Genomic DNA, 21,716 nt, shown 5'->3' with positions numbered 1-21,716 from the left:
TACCACAAAACTGTACATTTCAAGATGGTTGGGATAGCAAAGTTTATATTATGTGTATTTTACCACAATAAAAAAGAACAGAAAGAAAAGAGGAACTTGTGTAAGCAAATAAGACAAATGATTGATTAAAAACAAAACAAAGCCAGATAGCTACTTGGATGACATGGTATGATTCGGAGTCAGGTGGGGAACCCTGGTGGTGGAAACCCTGTGTGATACCTCAAACGTGGGCATCTCAGGGATCCCAAGCTGGATACATTGCTCTTGGTCTGGCTTTGGTAACTCATGGTGGGTCCCCCTAGCAGTGGTAGTGATAAGATTCTTTCTAGGGTGTTCAAGGGCAGAGGACAGGGCTGGGCCAGGGAGGGGACATGGTAGGTGCTTTCTGGTGATAGTAGATGCCAGTCTGGCCTCTCAACTCTTTGGAGATAACCTTTAAGGGCTCTAGACCCCTAAGGTGAATCAGTACAGGTGACCAGAAGTCCTCTGTGAGCAGGTGAGGGCAAGAGCCAGTAAAATATTATCACTAAAGTGACTTCATTTCCACCCTCACAGCCATCAAGGCCAGGGAGGTTGTATTTCTTATGAGTAAACAGAGGGTCGTATTCCTGAACAGACTGAGCAGAGAATAGCAGATTTTCTCAAATCTGAAATCTGTTAATGAAGAACACATGGGACCAATCATATCAATGGAAATTTGATTTATAATCGTGGCATCCAGGACCTATTCCTTTAAGCTAAAGCATGAGGAAATGGCACTTGCATGGAAATCTTTGCTGAGTGATTTATTAGAAGCTTACTGTTTTATGAATGGCAAAGGGGAAGAACTGCCCCCTTTACAATCTATATATAAATCATCTGAAATTATGATGGATTAAGTATTCTTCCTCTTAGTGGCAGTACTAAGTGTTATGAGCAGCTTTTAATAGTTAGAAAGACAGAAGAGATAAATATCAATTACTATTAGAGGAAGTGTTTTTTTAAGCCAGCTTTCACACTTTCTCCCATGATGAGGTTAATTATTTATGGCACAGGCACATTAATAATTGTGCTTTATTTCTTTATCCAAGCAGCAAATGAATTGTAACACAAGGAGATTTGGACCATCAATACAAGAAGAATGTGTTCAAAGTATTTAAAAGTTTTGTATTACCCTCCAAACTTGCTTTGTTTCATCCACAAACAGCACTTAAAGTAATAATACGTATTGAAATTTGCATTTGGGGACCTTTTATTTATCTTTTAACATTTTTTCCTTTGTGAGAGGGAAGCTGTGTGGGAAGGGCAGAGAGCACAGGAAACATTGGAGGGCTGGGATCTTGAGTTTAGGATACTGAGTGAAGAAAGAAGTATGAATGCATTTCTAGATATTACTATTTAAATTTTATTTATTTGCATATAGTTAAATTCCATTTTTTGGTGTATGCTGTTTTTAAAAATTGAAGTATTTAATTAATTGTACAGAGTTAGGTGTACAACGTAATGATTCAACAATTTTAGGCACGACTCCTTACCATGATAAGTAGTTACCATCTGTCCCCAAAAAGTCTTATTACAATCTTATTGATTATACTCCCTATGCTGTACTTTTCATCTCTGTGACTTACTTATTTTGTGACTGGAAGTTTGTACCTCTTAATCCCCTTGATCTATTTCACCCATCTCCCCACCAGCCTCCCCTTTGGCAACCACCAGTTTGCTCTTTGTTTTTGAGTGTGGGTTTGTTGTTGTTATTGTTGTTTGTTTAGCTCTTTTTTCCTTTGTTCATTTTGATAAATGCATAAAATTCTGTGTCCACAGCCACAATCAAGATAAAGAACAGTTCCATTACCCCTAAAGACTCTGTCATGCTGCTCTTTTGGAATGAACACCTCTCCCCACTAGTTTGCCATCCCCACCCCCTGTGAACCACTGACCTGTTCTCCTTCCTGCGGTTTGCCCTTTTCCTGGGGGGGTGGGTTGGGGGGGGAGTGGGGGTATGGGGGTGTGGGGTGTGAGGGGAGTGTGGTGGTGTGGGGTGTGAGGGGAGTGTGGTGGTGTGGGGTGTGAGGGGAGTGTGGGGCGGTGGGGGGGTGTTCTCCCTGTTTTTGCTCTAGTGCCACTGTCAGTAGCTAGATCCGGAGGCTGGTCATGTTCAGAGATGGAGAGTTCTATGGTTCTCAGGAAGGCTCAGTCTTAGTTGGTACTGTGTCCCTGGGCATCTAGCATATCCCTCCCCGTGCTCCTGCCTGGTCCTCAGCTATAGGTCTACCTCTCACTGAGGCCTGGAGGGCTTTTCCCCATTAGTCCTAGTAAAGCACAGTGTCTGGAGCCCATCGTACTTTTTAGAGTCCCCACAAATGCTTTAATATTAATTATTTAAAGTGATAAGAGAAAATGAATATAATAGTAATGGATATAGAATAACGTATTCAGCCTGAATGATAATCATCTTTACACCAACACAATTGGAAGAGTCTCACAAAGGCAGAAATTCCTAGGGTCTGAGGAAGTCATGATGTGGTCTAAGGGACAGTTTGTTGTCCTTCCCCAGTGCTTGTAAGGCTTTGGCTGTCTCAAGGCATCTGTTTTGGGCAGGGCTTTCCATGCTTGGGGCTGCTCTTTCCTTTTGGGCATGAGCCTCAAGGGATGATTTCTCATGACCTAGTAGAAAAGCCTACAAGTGGGTACAAATCCCTGTTATATGCTGCCCCAGGGACTCTCTATTCTCTAGCCAACCTGTACTAGGTCTTTACTAATTTGTTAATTGTTTTAGATGAATTCTCTTACGTCCAGAGATGTCTTCCCTGAGTCAGTGAGTGCACTTTGTCCTGCCTTTACTTGCAGACACCTGTCTTTCCTTCCATTTTGGGTTAGTTGGTTGTTGTATGACCTCAGTTCTCTCAATTTTTGAAAGAAGTTAGGAATTTGTCAAGTGTCCAGTTTTTTTTTATATGGGAGAGAGCAATGCTCTTTCTACTGACTGTATCCCAAAAGGAAGCTGGAGCCAGCCTGTGTCTTTAAAACTCTGTAATCTCTGCTCTCATTCTGGGCTGGTTTCCAGTTGGTTATGTTTGATCTGGTTTGTTTTGCTTTGTTTTCTTGACATTTATTCCCCTTTGCTTTCCTCTCCCTCTGTCAGCTGCTCATACCCAATATAACCATGACCTTAGCCTCATAACTGTAACCGTGTTTCAGTCCTGGCAACGTGTTGAACAAGGCAAGGGATGGTTACTCCGGCCCTGTGCTCCTGGTCTTAGGGGAAGAGGCGGTATTGCTTTAAGCTACTTCTTCACATCTACCTGTGGCATGATTATGTACATTTGTTGGGGACAGAGGTTATCGATGTGGCCAACCCCTTCTCAAATGCTCTCAGTACCCCCGAAAGCTGTGTCCCAAGAGACTGGGAGGAGAGACAATACTTTTGGCATTTTCCATCTTGAGAGTTTTCTTAATTGCCTCTTTGTTCATGACCATGAAAGAGGGAAGGAAAAAAAGGAAGAATTGTAGGCAGGACTGTGCATATGTGTGCAATGTTGTCTTTAGTAACTGGCGAGTATTCCACTCTACCATTCTTTCTGGAGCACTGCATGGTTCTCCACAATCAGTGTTACAGTCCTTGAGAGAAAGCAGAGAGACAAACAGCTTCAGTGCTTACCTAACATTCTGCATCCTTATTTTCTTGTGTTTTTTTGGGGAGGGGTGTGGTCTGGGTGGGTGAGACATGGGAGACTTGGATAAAGGCTAAAAGGTTGTTAACTGGCTTCTGCTGTCACACTGAATGAGAGAAACAGTGCATTTAACTTTCAGGGCCACCATGGAGAAATGTTCAGTGATATGATCAGGCTACTGACACGAATCCCTTCTCTCAAATGATTGGGCTGTAACAATTCCCAAAGGGAAGAAGTAGAACAGAATCTCATTTTTCTGGTATTTGACTCCTGTGCAGTTGTGTTACCTATCATTCTATGTTATGAGAAAAAAAGTGATGTGGATTTTTCCTTCCATTTCATTTCCATCAAGAGCCTGCAAGAATTATCAAGGTGAAAAAAAAAAAAAAAACTCAGTCCAACACCAGATGCCTTCCACTTGTTCCTACAAAGTAGGATTATTTTATAGCCCTATCCATTCACCTCTTTATTCATTCAACTATCCATTCATCTAAAAATATTATTGAGTGCTTTCTGTGTACTGAAATGATGGAAATAAAATCTTGAATAAATACCTAGCACAGAACCTGGCCATGCAGTAGGCACTTAATAAATGTTGGGGGAATGAATGAGGGAATGAGTGAAGATTAGATTCCTGTTCTTCTGACATGTATGGTCTCTTGGCAGCAGCAAGTGGGGAAGCAGGTACATTGAAGACTGTGCTATGATAATGGTGAGAGAAGACTTGTCCGTGATCAGATGTAGGAGCCTTTGAGTATGACTTGGGTATTTGGGAGATTTCTAAACTCAGCCATAGAGAGTTCTGACAAAGGAGAAGTTGATGAAGAGGGTGGTAATACACGATGATTAGCAGTGTGGGCTTTGTGTTGTAGCCCATCTGGCTTTGAGCCCTCCTTGTATCACCTGCTTATTTTGGTGTCCTCAAAGCCCACCAGAATAACCTACTGATCAAGCAAAGCCATGCTTATTAGACCTACTGTCATAGACAGAACATCACACTATAGGAGACTTCATAGCATCTGGGAGGGGAGAGATCAGGGGAAGATGTTGGAGGTATTTTACCACTGGGACTGGGTGATTTTAAGGCTGTTCTTATGAGTGGGGGCAGGGAGTAATTGGGAAAGGGTAGAATTTGTATCATAGTAAAGTGAGGGTTTTGGAGAAAGTCTAACCAAGCAAGCTAATAATCTTAATCTTAAAAAGCATACTAGTTTGGTTGATTCATTGCCTTATCTTCTAGAAGGAAGCATATAACTCTTGTTTTTGTTTGCTCTCTGAATTGCTTAGCACAGGGACAGTATGTTGATTTCAGCACTCACTAGCTATATAACTTCTTCTTTTTTTTTTTTTTTGCTATATAACTTCTGACAAGTTTATTTTTTCAGTTTATTTTTTCAGTTTGTTGTAAATTGAAGTTAATGGAATGAATGAAGCCAGTAGCAGATTTAATGAGGTAAAATGTGTGAAGCACTTAGCACACTAGGCTGGATGGACCGTAAGTATTCACTATAGGATAGCAGAGCCAGAAGCAGGGGCAGCCCCAGCAACATCAAATCACCTTCATCTTCATCAAGCTCTCATGGTGCTGATGATGTAGTCTGGGAGGCTAGAAACCTGTGCTCGCTCATCCTGCTCCCGTTCTTTGTGACCTCAGGCAAATGACTTAACCCTCTCTGGAAACCAGTTTCCTCCTCTGTAAAATGAAAACATTTCACTTCCTCATTTTACAAAGGATCTCTGACAGTTTTCCTCCAGGTTTGTGAATGAATTTGGCCTGGAGCTACTTGTCCTGTAACCTCTTTGTGTCTGAGCTTACCCTGCTGCTACTGGTCTCTCAAGGGATCTGGAGAGTTTAATTCACGATAGTGAAGCATTTGTGTTTTCAGCTGCCCGAGGCCATTTCTGTACTGCTAAAGGGAATAAGAATGCTGGTCTGGTTCATGGATGGCAATGGACATCCTACATCATTTAGTTCCTAGACCCTACATGACCCATTGAAATAAGTTTTTTTTTTTTTTTTTTTAAATATAGAAATAGTAGGGGAGCACATTCACATTGTACAAGAAGGCAACAAGGGATAATATCTGGTAGTATTATCCAGAGCAAAGATCACTAAGTTGGAATCTGAGGACTGGACATTGTTCCCCTGTCTGCCTTTTTTGGCCAAGTCACTGGTGCCTCCCTGAGCCTTGGGTTCCTCTCTAATAAATTGAAGTAGGTCATAGTGAGACTATGGTGCTGCTCAAATCAGATAGTGAATACTCAAGTTCTTTTTAAACTAAGATGCTCTACCAACATTAGCTGATAGGACTGTTCAACATTCTGCAAATACTTACTGTTAGGGACTGTTCTTGTGCCTGAGAATGTAGCAGTGAATGAGACAGACAACATTCCTCACCAACAGGGAGCTTGAGCTCTGGTGGAGGAACTCTTGTTGGAACACAGCAAACATACAAACAACCTACTCACATAGGGCTTCTGTTTTAAAAAATTAATTTGAAAGAAAGCAGAATGGGAACTGATATTTATTGAGCACCTACAACATGCCAGGTCCGAGAAGATATTTTTTCATTTGATTGTTACAAAGACCCTGTGGAGAAGGTATTTTGCTTCCTATTTGCTAGTGAGGAATTTGATTTCAGTAAAGTATATATTAGGGATTCAAAGCCATGTTTCTCTGATAACAAAACTTTGGTTCTTTCTAAGATGTGATGACCATGTATCCTCAAGCCTCTGAATCTGTATGTTTGGTTGTACTTCCACTGTGTGAAGTTAATGTAAATCTTCTAACAGGCATTAAAATATTTTCATGTAACTTTATAACTTCTTCCAATTTTGCCTTATTTTATTTGCAGAGATGTGTGCCTGCTTTAAGATGTCTATTATATGCACTTGAGCTGACTAATGAGGGATAAATAGGCCTTTAGTGGTGAGAAACCTCCTCCACTTTATTGTAAATATCACATATTAAGTGTCCCAGAAATCTTAGTTATTGCTGTTAGTGTTAATAATACTATTTTTTTTTTTTTTTTTTTTTTTTTTTTTACCTATCCTGAGTTAGGAAGCTACCAGGTTAGCAGAAGGAGGGGCTGAAGTGAGAAATAGACTTCAGGCCCTAGATTTGGAAGGAGGGGAGTCATTACCTGCATTTATGACTTGGAGATCAGCAGGTAGCAACTTTAAAATGAGGGGCCACATCCTCAGGATGGCTCTTGGGAAGGCTCCCTGGCATTCCTGTTTGTGGAAAGGTAGCAGCATCACCATAAAGATAGCTAAAATGGCTATACCGCTGAGGCAGGGCAATTGCTACTTCATAGCTGAGAAAACGAGAGTGCAGAGTTTTGCTCCTGCTGCATTGAGCCAGGACTGGCAGAGCTGGCACATGCCTGCCTGTGGGCAGAGCTAGTTCTGAGAAAATAAACCACACTCACTTGGACTTTGCAGGCAGAGAGAAGGAGAATAAAAAAAACACGGAGGAAAAATGACTTCTTGCAAAAGAGAACTATTGTAAGAGATATTTTTTCTAATTTAAATCTTATTTTTTAAAGACTTTTTTATAGATTTTATTTATTTATTCATCACACACACACACACACACACACACACACACACACACAGAGGCAGAGACTCAGGCAGAGGGAGAAGCAGGCACCATACAGGGAGCCCCATGCGGAACTCGATCCCGGGACCCGGGGATCACGCCCTGAGCCAAAGGCAGGCGCTAACCCACTGAGCCACCCAGGGATTCCCTTTTTTTAAAAGATTTTTAAGCTCCACTGGTTGCAGTAACTCATGAAATTTGGGCCCTCCTGCTTTCCAAGCTAGATGCTTTGGGGATTTACCTTTCCCAGGTGGGCTCCCATGTGTGCTAATCTGTCTGTCTCCCTTCTCTGTAACCTTGGCTCCCTCCCCACTGCAGTGGTCATGATCCATTTCTCCCCCAAACCACATCTCTATTCTTCCTACCTTCTTTGATGTGGCCTCTTCTCTACCTTTAGTTGTGGAATTTGTTCTGCCGGTCTTCAGGCCAATTTCCTGGGTATTTAGGATGATTTAATAGTTACCTAGCTGTGTTCCTGGGACATGGTGAGTGTAAGGTCCTCAACTCTGCTGCCATAATCCCTGGAAGAGACAGATAATTTGAACAAGCAAATGATAGAGCACTTATGTAGATTCCACTATAGCAAACTCACATATACACACTCATTATCATGGCTTTCAAACTAAAATATTAATTGAAAGAGACAATGGGTACTACAGAGACTTAAATTAGTGCCCTTGATGATTAAGTGAAAGAAATATCACAAAATATAGATTGAAAATACAAACACATGGAAATAATGAGAGAAAAAAGATACTTGGAAGTCAGTTTCAAGAGATCTAATAAGTGAGTAATAATTCTTTCAGAGGAAGAAGAAAGAAAAAACAGTAGGAGGGATACTAAATAAAATAAGGAATTTTCCTTGAGCTAAAGATGGATTTGAATCAGAGATGGGAAAGACTCTTGAATTTCTAGGCAGTGGTAGTAAGAGACCCATACCTAGTCAAATTCTTCAGCTTTGACCATAAAGAAAAAGCCATAGAATCTTCTAAACAGAGTAAGTTATTTTTAAAGGAAAAAGCTTTAGATTGAATTCTCATTTGCTACCCTGGACATTAGAAGGAGTAGCATCTGCAATTTACTAAAGAAAAACCCTTCTCTATACAGTCAAAAAAACATCCTTTCCCTGTCTGGTGAAATATATTTTTAAGTAAGGAAGAATTTAGATACTATCTCATGTAAGCAAAATGAATAATATGCTCAAAACAGTACTGTAACAACAAAGGCATCACAGTACAGAAACTCTGAGATAGAGGGAAATTGAGGGAAAACAGAGGTGAAAAAGAAACCTTGCAATATGTGTGTAAAAATTTAAGTCTCTTTGGATAACAATAAATGATGTTAACAGGTGTAATATAGATGCTAAACGTGGAATCTCAAAATCGTAACTTCTATCCAAAGCATAGTCTGGATGTACAAATACTAAACTCCAAAGCATCAGGTTGGTGTAGTTTTGAGCCTAATTTAGCAGAAGAAATATTTGTCTGAAAAACAGAATTCTGTTTGGTATCTCTTTTTCCAGTTTGTCTTTTAGCCAACTGCTTCACTATGCAATTTAATAGATCTTATCTTGAAGGAGGAAAGCAAAAATAGGATTTGGTGGAGAAATATGTCCAAACTTCCAAAAAAAAAAAAATTTCTAGGCAAACAGGCTATATTTTCTAGATATTCACTATCTGCCTAAAACTCTATTTTAAGTTTTCAAATATTGAATGTGCATTCATGAATTTAAAACCTTCACAGGGAAACTGGAACCTTCATCCATTTTTCTTTTTTTTTTTAATTTTTATTTATTTATGATAGTCACAGAGAGAGAGAGAGGCAGAGACACAGGCAGAGGGAGAAGCAGGCTCCATGCACCGGGAGCCCGATGTGGGATTCGATCCCGGGTCTCCAGGATCGCACCCTGGGCCAAAGGCAGGCGCCAAACCGCTGCGCCACCCAGGGATCCCCCTTCATCCATTTTTGAAAACAGTTTGTCCATTCCTCAAAATGACTGACCCTGCAAATTCCACGGTTTGGTATATATTTAGAAGAAATGAAAATATATGTTCATACATGGCTCATACATGAATATTCATGGAGTATTATTCATAATAACCCCAGCGTAGAACTGAATCAAATTTTCATCAGTTGATGAGTAGACAAATGAAATGGGTTTTATCCATACAATGGAATATTACAATATTCTATTTGTAAAACAGTTAAATCTATAGTGACAGAGATCAGTGATTGCTAGGGGCTGGAGAAGAGGGGAATGGGGGCTCAGGGTTTATTTTGGGAATGACAAAAATGTTCTAAAATTGATTGTGGTGATCATTGTAGAATTCATAACTGTACTACATTTAGGAATAAATGAATAAAATGTGTGGCATATAAATTACATCTCAATAAAGCTGTTGAAAAAAACTCAAAACCTATCCTATGTCTCTAATGGCCTGTCTTTCCAGTAATCCCTAAGTCTTTTTAAATAAAATTTTATTTTATAAAAAATACATAGTCGAAGAATGGCAGTAAAATTTCACCCAGATTGGTAAACTTTGTGAAAGGATTGGTTGGTGTTTCATGTGCCTTTTTTTGTTTTTTTTTGGAAATCCACCTATCAAAATGAAAGGGTAATGAAGATTGACAATGTGATAGATCTTCAGTTAACATATGAAGAGACCAAAGATACCAAAGGCATCTGTTCCTGAAAGTAACACTTTTGTTGGAAAGCTTTTGGTTACCATGGGGAAAAACAAAATATGTAAAAGAATTTTTGTCAAAGGTTTCTGTTAAGGGAAATTCCGAAGTAAGGTGTTATAGTGTGTTGGACTCATGATTCTTTTGAGAACATAAGCCTTCAGCTGCCCCATCTTTAATATGCCATTGATCTGATAGGTCATGAATTGAATTCATGATGATGTCTCTCTTGTCCAAGTGTGGTTTTTTTTCCCTTCCATTTTTATTTCTTATAACCTCAATTATTTTTAACTCTCTGCCTTATTTTTATATATATAGTATGTTTTAAAATGTATTTCTGAGGAATTTGTACCTGATAGGAAAATAAGCCTTGTTCATTGATAAAGAAAAACATAGATAAAATTTTTACATTAAATAAGATATTTTGTTAATTGAATATTTTAGTTACCTTACACTAAGCCAATAACCCTTCTGTTTGCTCTTTAAATCTTGTTGGAAGTATTTCTGAAAAGTGTCAGTTCTCCTCTCTACCCATGAAAATAAAATACATATTTAGATTATTAGTGATAGCTAAACAGCTTTGCAGTTCCCAGATTTCTTACTGTCAGCAAATATTCACTGGCTACTTACTACAATGAGACTCTCATTGAATAGGGAGGATTGTGCTAAAGATGTTATAGGATATTGGATGAGTGTATCTTGAGCCCAGAATATCTTAATTGAAGATTCTAATTAGAATTTATTTTATATACATCATAATAGGAAAATGTATCCAAATGCCCACTTTCCAAACTGATTTTCCTATCAGAAAATGTAAACCTTTTTTTTCTTGTCTTAAAGGAGAAAAGTTTGACTTGGTTCTTTGAAAATATTATAAGCCCTCTTGTGTGTTGTTAATAAAAAAAAGTATTCATGACACTTGTTAAAGAATGGTAAGGCAGATTTAATTCAGAGGGACTATCATGGTAGCTGTAGGGATCATTGCAATGGGGTTTTGCAGTAGGAAAGAGAGATTGGGCTCAACTGCAAATACAACAAAGAAAAGTGGGAATTTATAGCCAAGGAGCATGGTTGTGTGAGGAGGGGTGTTGGTGGATGGAAAATTGCTAAAAGTGAACAGCAGTTGAAGAGGGAATTCTGGCTAAAGTGACCTTATGGGATTCTTGCTAAGGGCAAGCATGGTGATCAGACATTGCCTGATGGATGGTGGGTGATGAGAAACATGACTAGGTATCAAGGTGATCAGATACTGAGTGGGGGAATGCTGGTAAGTCATTTTAGTATTCTTGCTAAAACTGGACTCTTAAGGGACATACCCAAGGAAGGGTCTGGTTAGATTCAGAGGAGCCTGCATAGAGTTTGGTCATGGAGAGAATCTCTGTCAGTGGGTGCACAGGACTAATGAGGTGGTGGGAAAAAGGATTTCCTATGTCAGCAGGAGAGGAGAAAAGACCACGGGGAGGATTGTCATCAAGGTAGATATTCACAGAGAGAACGTGAAGTCCAGACATGGGCACCGACTTACTTCAACATGAAAAATTGTTTCATAAGGATGAGGCTATGGCAATATGCATATACTGCATAATGGATCTTGTTCCAATATGGGAAAACAATTCCCCCCTTCTCATCCCTTTTTGAGAATTTACAAGTAAACAGCACATTTGTTCATTAATCAAGTTGCATTCATTTACATGGTCATTGAGGAGGTTAAGAAAAAGTGTGAAGACTTGAGTTCTTACCCTCATGGAACTTCCAAAGCTGTAAGGCCCCTAGAAAAAAAGTACAGGAATCATTTTTTGATATGAGCTTCAAAATGGAGAGAAGATGATACCACACATATGAGGCCTGTGACTGACTGTAATGCATTATTTTCATTCAACTAGAGTCATCTTTGAAGTTAGCAAAGTGGATCATGTTACCACTCTGCTTTAAACCTTTCAATAGCTTCTCACTGATTTAAGATAAAGAATAAAATCCTTTGTATAGCTTTAAAGATTCTCAATGATTTGTACTCTTTCAATCTCTCCAAATGCTGTTATTTTCTAATTTATTTCATTTTCCAAGTGAATATTTACTGAATTTTGCTGAGTTTTCATATGAACTTGTTCCAGGCTATTTCTTTTACTTTTTCCCTTTCTTTCTTTTTCCCTCCCTCCCCCCTTCCCCCCTTTCCTTCCTTCCTTTTTCTGTATCAGGCTATTTCTAAGTGAGCTCATTAACATTGTGGCAGGTTACAGGGATGGCAAAAGGTCCCTGACATTTAATATGTATTTGAGTTTTGATGAAGGTGGGGTCTGTGATTGAGGATGCCCTTAATGACAGCAGACCCTTTCATTTTATGACACAATGAATGAAGAACAAGCATTCCTACATTTATGGATCACACCACTGCTAGGTCACCAGGTGCATTGATAGAAATGGGTTGGTAGGACCTCACTATACAAGCTTACTGTAATGCTCAAATGACATTTTTTATCTTTAGCCATATTCAGTGTTCCTTAGCAACATACACTATATGAATAAAGATACCCAGATAGAGATATGTTCCAATTGTTTAACTTGGGAGTCTGGGTTCCAAAGGAGAGCTCACTGTGGAGTAAAAGAGGCCCTTATTCCTTATTAGATGGCCCACCCTGATGTACTTCTTTGATCGTTGCTCTCCCTAACTCTCCTGCTGTGTTTTTCAAATTACTCAATGAGATACATTGTTCTCATACACCTGTGTCTCCTGTGTCTTAGTGGCACTCTTCTGTTTTTTTTTTCCCTAATTAATATATTTGTGGATATGTATGGCTTTTGATTTGAGGCTGGCCCTTCCCATCATTTATAGTACTTAAATGAACCTTGGAAACTATTTAAATAAGTATTTAGTAAGGACATATCCTTCCTGCCCAAGGGATATTCTCTGAGGAGAGTGCTTGCTTCCTTGAGAAGTGTTTTCCAAGTAAGACTATTGTGTATCTGTCAAGGATGAAAAGAAGTACTTACTTTGGGGGCAGACAGAACACTCAACCTGTACCTTGGCAAATCCCTGAGGTCTCCAAGGGAATAGTGGTTGATAATGATAACATTGAATCACAAATCTTGACTTAACTGGATAATTTCTTAGGGAATTCAATTCTCAGCTGTCATTACAAGGCCTTCCTCTCTCTTCCCTGTTGTTGGTGCTCTTTATTCTTTCTTCATCTTTGAAGTCTACATTTTCAGGTAGTTTTTGCTGAAGGTTGTGATTGTTTCTCTTATTCACAGGCGTTTTCTCCCTTGGAGAGAAAGTGAAGAAAACAAATTCTTGGAGCAGAATCCAAATGGCTGTTATTTATCTGGGTCAGTGGGCTGCATAGTTATGAAACCTTAGAGCACTGTTTGCAAGCATCATTTACTCATTGGCTACTTTACATTGTGTAATGTCTTACCATTTTTAAGATGACCACATTTGGGGGGCACATGGCAGACAAAAGACTTTATTTTCCATTTTATGAGTTTATTTATTTAAAGAGTAGAACAAAGACAACAAAATGACATTTAGTTTTAACTTAATGAACTGGCTTCATGGAAAAGAATAAGATTACATCATATTGGAGCCAACTTGGGGAATCAGAATGAATTAGTGCCTTAAGGGAAATATAATTTTCCAGAAAGTAGAAGAGCTGAGAAACCACCGCTGCTTATTACAGGCAAAAGACATCTGGAAGTAACCTAGATACAGTAAAAGCATGTCTCAGAGATCTTTATTGATGAAATTTTAATATTTTTCGTGAATTATAATATATTACATATAGAAAAACACCTTTCTTTAGTGGTATACCCATTAAATACTACACTGTACTCTTTATCCACATACTTGATCTTGTAAGTTCTTTTAGCCTAAGCTTAAAGACACAGCAAAATGTTAATCCAAAATAAATTTTTAAAAATAATAACAAAGACTAATTAACCAGGTGACTTGCAGCATTCAGTTTGTCAGACTGTCAGTCATATTCCCTGAAATGTGCCTGATGACTTAAAAAGTCTCTGTTTTGGCCACAGAAGTCTCTGTTTCTGATCTTTTAAACTTATTTACTTGTCAGTTCACCTGTGGCTAATTGGGTTCCTCTGAAGTGAGACAATCCCATGCAGAATGCTCACAGATTTTATTGGTGATGGACATCTGTTCTCTCTCAGGGCCATCTGGCTATACAGTAGTTATTACTGTTTTGGGGGGTTGTTTGAAGGGGCATGAACAGCCATTTTTAACATTTCTTGTGGATATGTAGCCTCTTACCAGATGAACATGTCTCCTGGCCCCAGGGACCATTGTTCACACAAAGTGCCATATCCTACAAGGAACTTTTCACTCAGTTGTGCTCTGGATCTGTTAGAGTGGGTTTTGCTATACTGTCTCATAATTCCAACAAGCCTCTTGTGAATTATCCTATTGTCTCTCTACCACCACATACCTGGAGAGGAATCTTGTATGTATTAGATGCACAGTACATTTTTCTTCATTGAAAAGGTTTTTCTATCTGATTAAGGATTTAGATGACACAAAGAAACACTAATGTTAATGGGCTAGCTATGTATTAAAAGGAAATACCACATATTTTACTGGCAAAAAAACAGTTTATCATGGGGATGAAGAGGGATTGATTACCTGCCCATGTTAAATTATTCTTAAAATTAGCTTAAAATATTTTTAATTTAAATTCAGCCAACTAGCATGAAGTACATATTTAGTTTCAGATGTAGTGTTCAATGATTTATCAGTTGCATATAACATCTAGTGCTCATCACATCATGTGCTCTCCTTAATGGTAATTACCCAATTACCCCATCCTTCCACCTATGCCCCCTCCTTCAATGCTTACGTTGTTTCCTATAGTTGAGGATCTCTTACGGTTTTTCTCCCTCTCTGATGACTTCCTATTCAGTTTTCCATCCCTTACCCTATAGCCTTCTATGCTGTTTCTTATATTCCACATATTCCATACAGTGAAACCGTTTAATTGTCTTTTTTGGTTGATTTATTTTACTCAACATAATACCCTCGATTCCATCCATGTCAAAGTAAATAATAAGTATTTCAAATGGCTGAGTATATAGAATATATTCTATATCTATAGACCACATCTTCTTTATCCATTCATCTATCAGTGAACATCTCTGCTAATTCTATAGTTTGGCTATTGTGGACATTGCTGCAGGACATTGGGGTACAGGTGCCCCATGAGTATCTTAAACATTTTCTAAGGATATACTTATTCTTATGATACACTTATAGAAACAAAGGTACAAGACAGAACTTTTGAAAATGTCAATTACTAACTAAAATTTAAATCTAGACAAGTGGGCATTTGATTATAAAGCAATGGTGTTATGTTAGTCTGGAGTTAATATGGAGCAATCTTAATCCCATTGCTCCATACAGAAAACATAATTTTTCCATGACTTGTTAAGCACCTGCCAACATCTAGGAAAAAAAAAAACCCAAAAACTAAACTTTAGATGACAACAATCATATTGTTATGCAACAAATAGAGGCCAGAATTTTTTCCTTTGGCATATATAATTTCTTAGATTCAATATGAAGTCAGATTCAATTCACTTTTATTGTCTTAAGCTTTTTTACACATGGTGTTTTTAATGTGCATTATTAGCACACTGAGATAGATGTGTTTTGTTTTGTTTTAATCTTCCCAGGTTTGTGTAAGATGTAAAAAAAAGACAGAAGTTAGGCCCAGATCCTCTGACTTTAGGTCTGGTATTTTTCATACATTGCCACAATGGCCATTTTTTTGTGGGGTTTTTTGTTTGTTTGTTTAATAGGGTGCAAAACAAGTTACTCTAGGACTGTTCCTCTGCACAATTGTTGAGGACAGATTTTGACTGTTACTAAAATCTGTCTGAACTCATTTCAGCTCTTGTTCATTTGTCATTTACATTACTCCTTGAGCTTCTTCATTCTCTTTTTTTAAAAGTCACAGCCAAAAACAATACATACACAGTTAAAAATAACATAAAGTCAGTCCTTTCCCTCTAAGAGGAAGCAACTGCTTCTACTTAAGAACTGGTGCACTAAGGAGTAAATTATTTGAGTGATGGGGAACCTATAGTCATTGGGAAGAGCTATCACAGTGGTAGAGAGCACAGGATGTGGAGTCAGAAATCCCTGGGTTTGAGTTAGTTCCTCCATCTTTTCTGAGTTCAGTTTCCCGATCTGTGAAATGGAAATAATAATAGCATTGCTTCTTTGAGCTTTAGTGAGTAGTAGTAGATATAATGCAGGCAATGCCCAATAAATTCCTGACATATAGGAAGTGGTCTCTTACTTGATGACTATTACTGTCATTACTACCATCACTGTCATTATTTTGTTCTTACTCTACTAGTTAGTCATCCCCGCAGATCACTATAGAAGGCCAACCCCTGAAAACTAGCTTTGTGTCTTTAAGGCCATAGCACTGATCAGCAGATACACTGTACCTTATACTGATATAATAGCAGGATTTTTTTTTGTGTCCCGGAATCTGAGTTTTTTTTTTCCTTCTACTTTCACAAAATGGTTTATATGAATCTTGTTCTTCATCCCTTTAGATCACAGAATGACAACTAAATGGGGTAGAAAAGACTGTTTCCTTAAGGTCTTACTTTGGTGAAAGACAATGAGAGTTAAAAAGGACTTCTTTATCACTCTGCTCCAGGAAATAAGAAAAGCTCAAGCAGGTCTCCATCATCAGTTGACATCAGTGTGACAGATACAGAGGTCATTTAATGATGTAATGTAGTCAGCGTTCAGGCCAGGAAGTGGCTCTTTGGGATTATCGTTAAAAGTATCCCAAACCATGAAACACTAAGTAAACATTTTTCTTTTAGTTAACAGTTGAAAACTCTAAGATCCATGTGTTATATATAATTTAATACATTTATTTTTCTGACAACTGAAAGCAGATGCATTTTCACTCCTACCCAATTTATATAATCAGTATAAAGTTTCTCTTATGGCTTTGTAGTATGCATTGAGCAAACAGTTGCAGACAATATCAAAGTGATCCTTAACCACATTAAAGTTTTGTCTTCAGGATAAAGAAAGGAAGACAGATTCTGTTCAGCAGTAGCTCCTGAAATAGATGTAAGATGACTGGGGAAGAAAGGAATACTATGAAACCTCATAATAAAAGCACCTAATCTCTTAGGATTTGTGCTTTGTTTTAAGGGAAAAATGAGAGTTTTTACTTGGTTTGATTTACAAGACAATAGAATCCAATTTGAGAATGCAACAGGCTTGAAAGCTTTTCAGAGCCTCTGAGACAGGGCTGATTCAGAACCTTTAGCTGATTCAGAACCCTGGCCCAGACTCACAGCAAGCTATTCCTGGGACACTCCAGGCTGCTCTGTGACTCAGGTGAGTCCCCCTGTGCATGGTGAGTACTATGCTGGGGACTGAATGACTTTCAGGGCAGGCCTGGAGATATGGCTGCTGCAAGAATCAGTAGGGCTCAGCTATGATGGTTCACTCTGAGGCTGTGAAGTTAAACAGAAATGCACCAAATGCTAAGTAGTCAGAGGTGATTTATTATTATCTTGGAGGATTTAGTATCTATGCCACCACGTGAAGGAAAAGTAACCTGACAGAGACAGGAGGAAGAGAATTCCATGTGGAAAAGACAGCTCATATGAAGGGCAGGCACTAGGAAGCCAAGTGGATAAAGGAGATAGAATTTCATTTGGAGAGAGAGAATAGAGTGTGTTGTGTATGGGAGGAGGTTGATGGCACAATATATAAAATTCAGGGGTATGAAGATGCTTGTAGTAGGAATCCCTAAATGTCTCAGAGAAATAATGATGGACTTGAGGAGAAATAGACCAATCTCTTTGAATCTTGGCTTTGAACATAATTGATCTCCTTGCCCTGAATGGGTGTATTCCTTTGCAAGATAAAGAGAGTAATATTTATTCCATAGTGCCGTGACAGGAATAAAGTGAAATAAATGAAAGAATACATCTAAGGGGCCAGATATAATCCTTGCACAAAGTTGGTATTCTTGAAATGTCAATATTATGTATACGAAGGCAAACACACACTACAATTAGAAGGATATAAATGTTCAACCTGTTATTTCTTTGTAAGAGAACCACAGCTCTTGGAATATGTGTACTTGTATATGTGTATTTCTTTGTACATAAATGTTCATTGGCTCTATTCATGGTGAAGGATGTCCATCTTTGGTGCAGTGGACAGATATTTTGTCTCCCTGGAATGAGGGAACATCAAGTGATTATATTTGTCAAGAATGGGTCTGTATTAGTTTCTTCTTGCTGCTGTAACAAGTCACCACTAATTTAATGACTTAAAGCAACACAATTTATTATCATACAGTTCTGGAAGTCAACAGTCTGAAATGAGTTTTCCTGAGCTATAATTAAGGGCTCTGTACTTCCTAGAGGCTCTAGGGGAGAATCCATTTTTCTGGCCTTTTGCAGCTTCTAGAGGCCACCTGCTTTCTGTGACATAGAGCCTCTTCCTCCAACTTCAAAGCCAGCAGTGTAGTATCTTCCATTTTTTTCTCTGACCCTCCTACCTTGCTTTTGTTGTGTTTATATTATATCTACCAAGATGATTTAAAATAATCTCCCCATTACAAAATCCCTTTGCCGTGTTTGGTAACATATTCATGAATTCCAGGGATTCAGATATAGACATTTTTGGGGAGGTACTAATCTGCTTACCACAGGGTCCTTCTTTTTCTTTTTTTTTTTTTAATTTTTATTTATTTATGATAGTCACACAGAGAGAGAGAGAGGCAGAGACATAGGCAGAGGGAGAAGCAGGCTCCATGCACTGGGAGCCCAACGTGGGATTCTATCCCGGGTCTCCAGGATCATGCCCTGGGCCAAAGGCAGGCACTAAACCGTTGCGCCACCCAGGGATCCCGGGTCCATCTTTTTCAAGAGGAATGAGGAACTTGGGACTTGGTTTTTCTTTTTTCTTTTCTTTCTTTTTTCTTTTCTTTTCTTTTCTTTTCTTTTCTTTTCTTTTCTTTTCTTTTCTTTTCTTTTCTTCTTTTCTTTTCTTTTCTTTTCTTTCTTTTCTTTTTTCTTTTCTTTCTTTCTTTTCTTTGATTTTATTTGTTCATGAGAGACACAGAGAGAGGCAGAGACATAGGCAGAAGGAGAAGCAGGCTCGCCAATCCCAGGACCCCAGGATCACACCCTGAGCCAAAGGCAGACACTCAACCACTGAGCCACCCAGGTGTCCCAAGGGCCCTGGTTTTCATGGGAATCAAACATTTTCCTGATTGGCTGTCAAGTGCTACTATGCGAGAATGCGGCTTCCCTGTTCTTCTCTTACCTCACCATCCTTACCCTGTTAACTTCTTCTCAGTCTTTAGATCTGTTAAATTAAACAGGTTCAACTGCCTCTCTACCTAGGGACTCAGCTGCATACTCCCTCCTGGAATAATACCAGTGCCATTCCTGACACAGGAGCATATTCATTGGTATCTTTACTCATTTAACAAATATTTATTGTGTTGTTACAGTTTGGAGGTGCCTGGAAGTAGATGTTGAGACAAAGTCAGGGTCTGTATGTTTATCAGAGATCAGCATTTATATATTAAAAAAAAAAATGGCAGGGAGATGATGCAGGTATGGGCAGAAAGGGATGACAAATAGTGAGTGATACACGCCCTGACAAATTCCAGGCACTCGAAAGAGAAGGAGTCTGGAGTGAACATTGCCTGTCAGAGTGAGCTATGCAAGGGCCCAACTGACAAAGCTTGTGGGTGGCTGGCCTCAGGATGCATGTGACTCTGGGCAGGCAACTCTCTACAGTAGTGGAAGATGCTGAAGCAGCTGATAGCTGGGAGGTCTTCAGCTAGTCACAATCCCCACAGTTGGGCAGTAAATGCACCTTTTTGTTTTTTGTTTTGTTTTGTTTGTTTGTTTACATTTTTATTTATTCATGAGAGAGGAGGCAGAGGCAGAGGGAGAAGCAGGCTCCCCATGGGGAGCCCGATGCAGGGCTCTATCCCAGGACCCAAGGATTACAACCTGAGCCAAACTGAGCCACCCAGGTGCCCACAAACTCACTCTTGATAGGGGTTCTGAAAAGTATTTTTCTGTGTGTCCAACAGAGCACCTGGGGTGTGCCAAGATCTTTTCTAACTTTTCTAGGCACAAATGATGTAGCAGGGAACTAAACAGACAAAAATCACTGTCCTCATGCATTTTATATTACAGTGGAAGGAGATAGATAATAAGTAAATGAATAAGTAAAATATGTAATACGTAGATGGTGACAAGTGCCATGAAAAAAAATACAGCATGTAAGGGAGATAGAGTATTGGGGAGACGGTTTTAATTTTTAGAATGAGGTCAGGGAAGGCCTCACTGAGGAGGTAACATTTGAGTTAAGACCCAAAGGCAGCAAGAAAGGAAGCCATATGGATATCTGGGAACAGTCTCCAAGTGGAGGGAAGTGCAAAGTTCAAATTGCCTGAAGAAGGAGCAGCAAGGAGGCCAGCATGGCTGGGGTGGGAGTTTGAGCAAAAGTAAAGTGCTGAGTGCAGAGGAGCAGGGGCGGGGTTGGGGCAAGATGACATAGGGCCTCAGGAGCTATTGTAATGATTTTGGCTTTATGTGGAGTAAAATCAGAAGCCATTGGATGGTTCTTAGCAGAAGAGTGATATGTGATTTACAACTATTTTTAAAACATATATCAGTGGTGCTAAAAATGAGTCATTATAGAGGTCACTTGGGGAACACACCAAGTACTCTCACTCATCCAGGGACTTAGAGGGAACCAGAGAATCATCACAGACTTGCTGAACAAGAATAAGGAAAACCAAGGGGCTGCCCAGGAGAGTTCAAGGTTAAGATTCTTAGTAAATAGAATAACAAGTTTATTGTGGTTAATTATTGCATCTTTGACTCCTTTTCTGGGGAAAAGGATGTGATTGTGTCAGAAGCCTAGGCATTTCTGTATTTCTCGGTTTTGTTTTTTTGCTGGATTTCCTACTGTGCATTGTATCTATTCATGTTTACAAGTATTGACCATAAAAAAGGTGAGTTGAGGGATGCCTGGGTGGCTTAGCAGTTGAGTCTCTGCCTTCGGCTCAGGGCCTGATCCTGGAGTCCTGGGATCAAGTCCCACATCAGGCTCCTTGCATGGAGCCTGCTTCTCCCTCTGCCTATGTCTCTGCCTGTGTGTGTGTGTGTGTGTGTGTCTCATAAATAAATAAAATCTTTAAAAAAAGTGAGTTGATAATTTGCCAGTTAGGGCTTACAGCTCTTTTTATCTACAGAATAGTTCCAGTGGATGGCTACCATTTTTGAAAAAATGTATTTGCTCTACTTCAGTTTCTTCAGTGTTATGTTAGTTGGTTTTGTTGATCTAACTTTCATTCACTGAGCACTACAGAAGCTGCTAAGTGCTAGACATTTGGGTATATTCTGGTGACTCGAAGCATACAAAATTTGGTGCTTGCACGGATTGGTAATCTAGAGCTGTAGTTGTAAAAATGCCTTCTGGACAAACTACATTACCTGAAACTTGTTAGAAATGCAAATTTTTAGGTTCCACCCAAGACACATTCAGTTAGGTGGGAGTAGGGCCCCTCAATCTATAGTGCAACAAGTGCACCAGGTGATCCTGAGGAATGCTAAAATTTGCAATCACTGGTCTAGAGATGAGAATCTTAACAAAATACAGATTAACTATGAAAAGGAAGAGGAAAAGGACCTCCAGGCCAGTTGTGGGGCCAACAACCACATTGCATGCAGTTCCCTGTGGCTGCAGGGTTGGGAGC

At 39.1% G+C, this 21,716-nt stretch overlaps 2 long non-coding RNA genes across 22 annotated transcripts in view; one reads left to right on the top strand and one right to left on the bottom strand.

The window, feature by feature from the left end:
* The window catches only part of LOC144289656 (uncharacterized), a 469,344-nt gene that overhangs the window by 285,407 nt on the left and 162,221 nt on the right, over positions 1 to 21,716 (top strand). The gene's annotated exons all lie outside the window — the stretch shown is intronic.
* Positions 3,402 to 10,652, bottom strand: LOC144289653 (uncharacterized). The gene is made up of 5 exons (XR_013357492.1): positions 10,564 to 10,652; positions 10,382 to 10,460; positions 7,617 to 7,772; positions 6,794 to 6,884; positions 3,402 to 3,597 (listed from the first exon to the last, which is right to left on the bottom strand). It is a non-coding gene; the product is annotated as an uncharacterized LOC144289653 (long non-coding RNA).

Source organism: Canis aureus, chromosome 19, assembly GCF_053574225.1.
Source record: "Canis aureus isolate CA01 chromosome 19, VMU_Caureus_v.1.0, whole genome shotgun sequence".
Taxonomy (NCBI): domain Eukaryota; kingdom Metazoa; phylum Chordata; class Mammalia; order Carnivora; family Canidae; genus Canis; species Canis aureus.
Note: the sequence above shows the minus strand (reverse complement) of the source record. Positions and strands in the feature narration are given on the sequence as shown.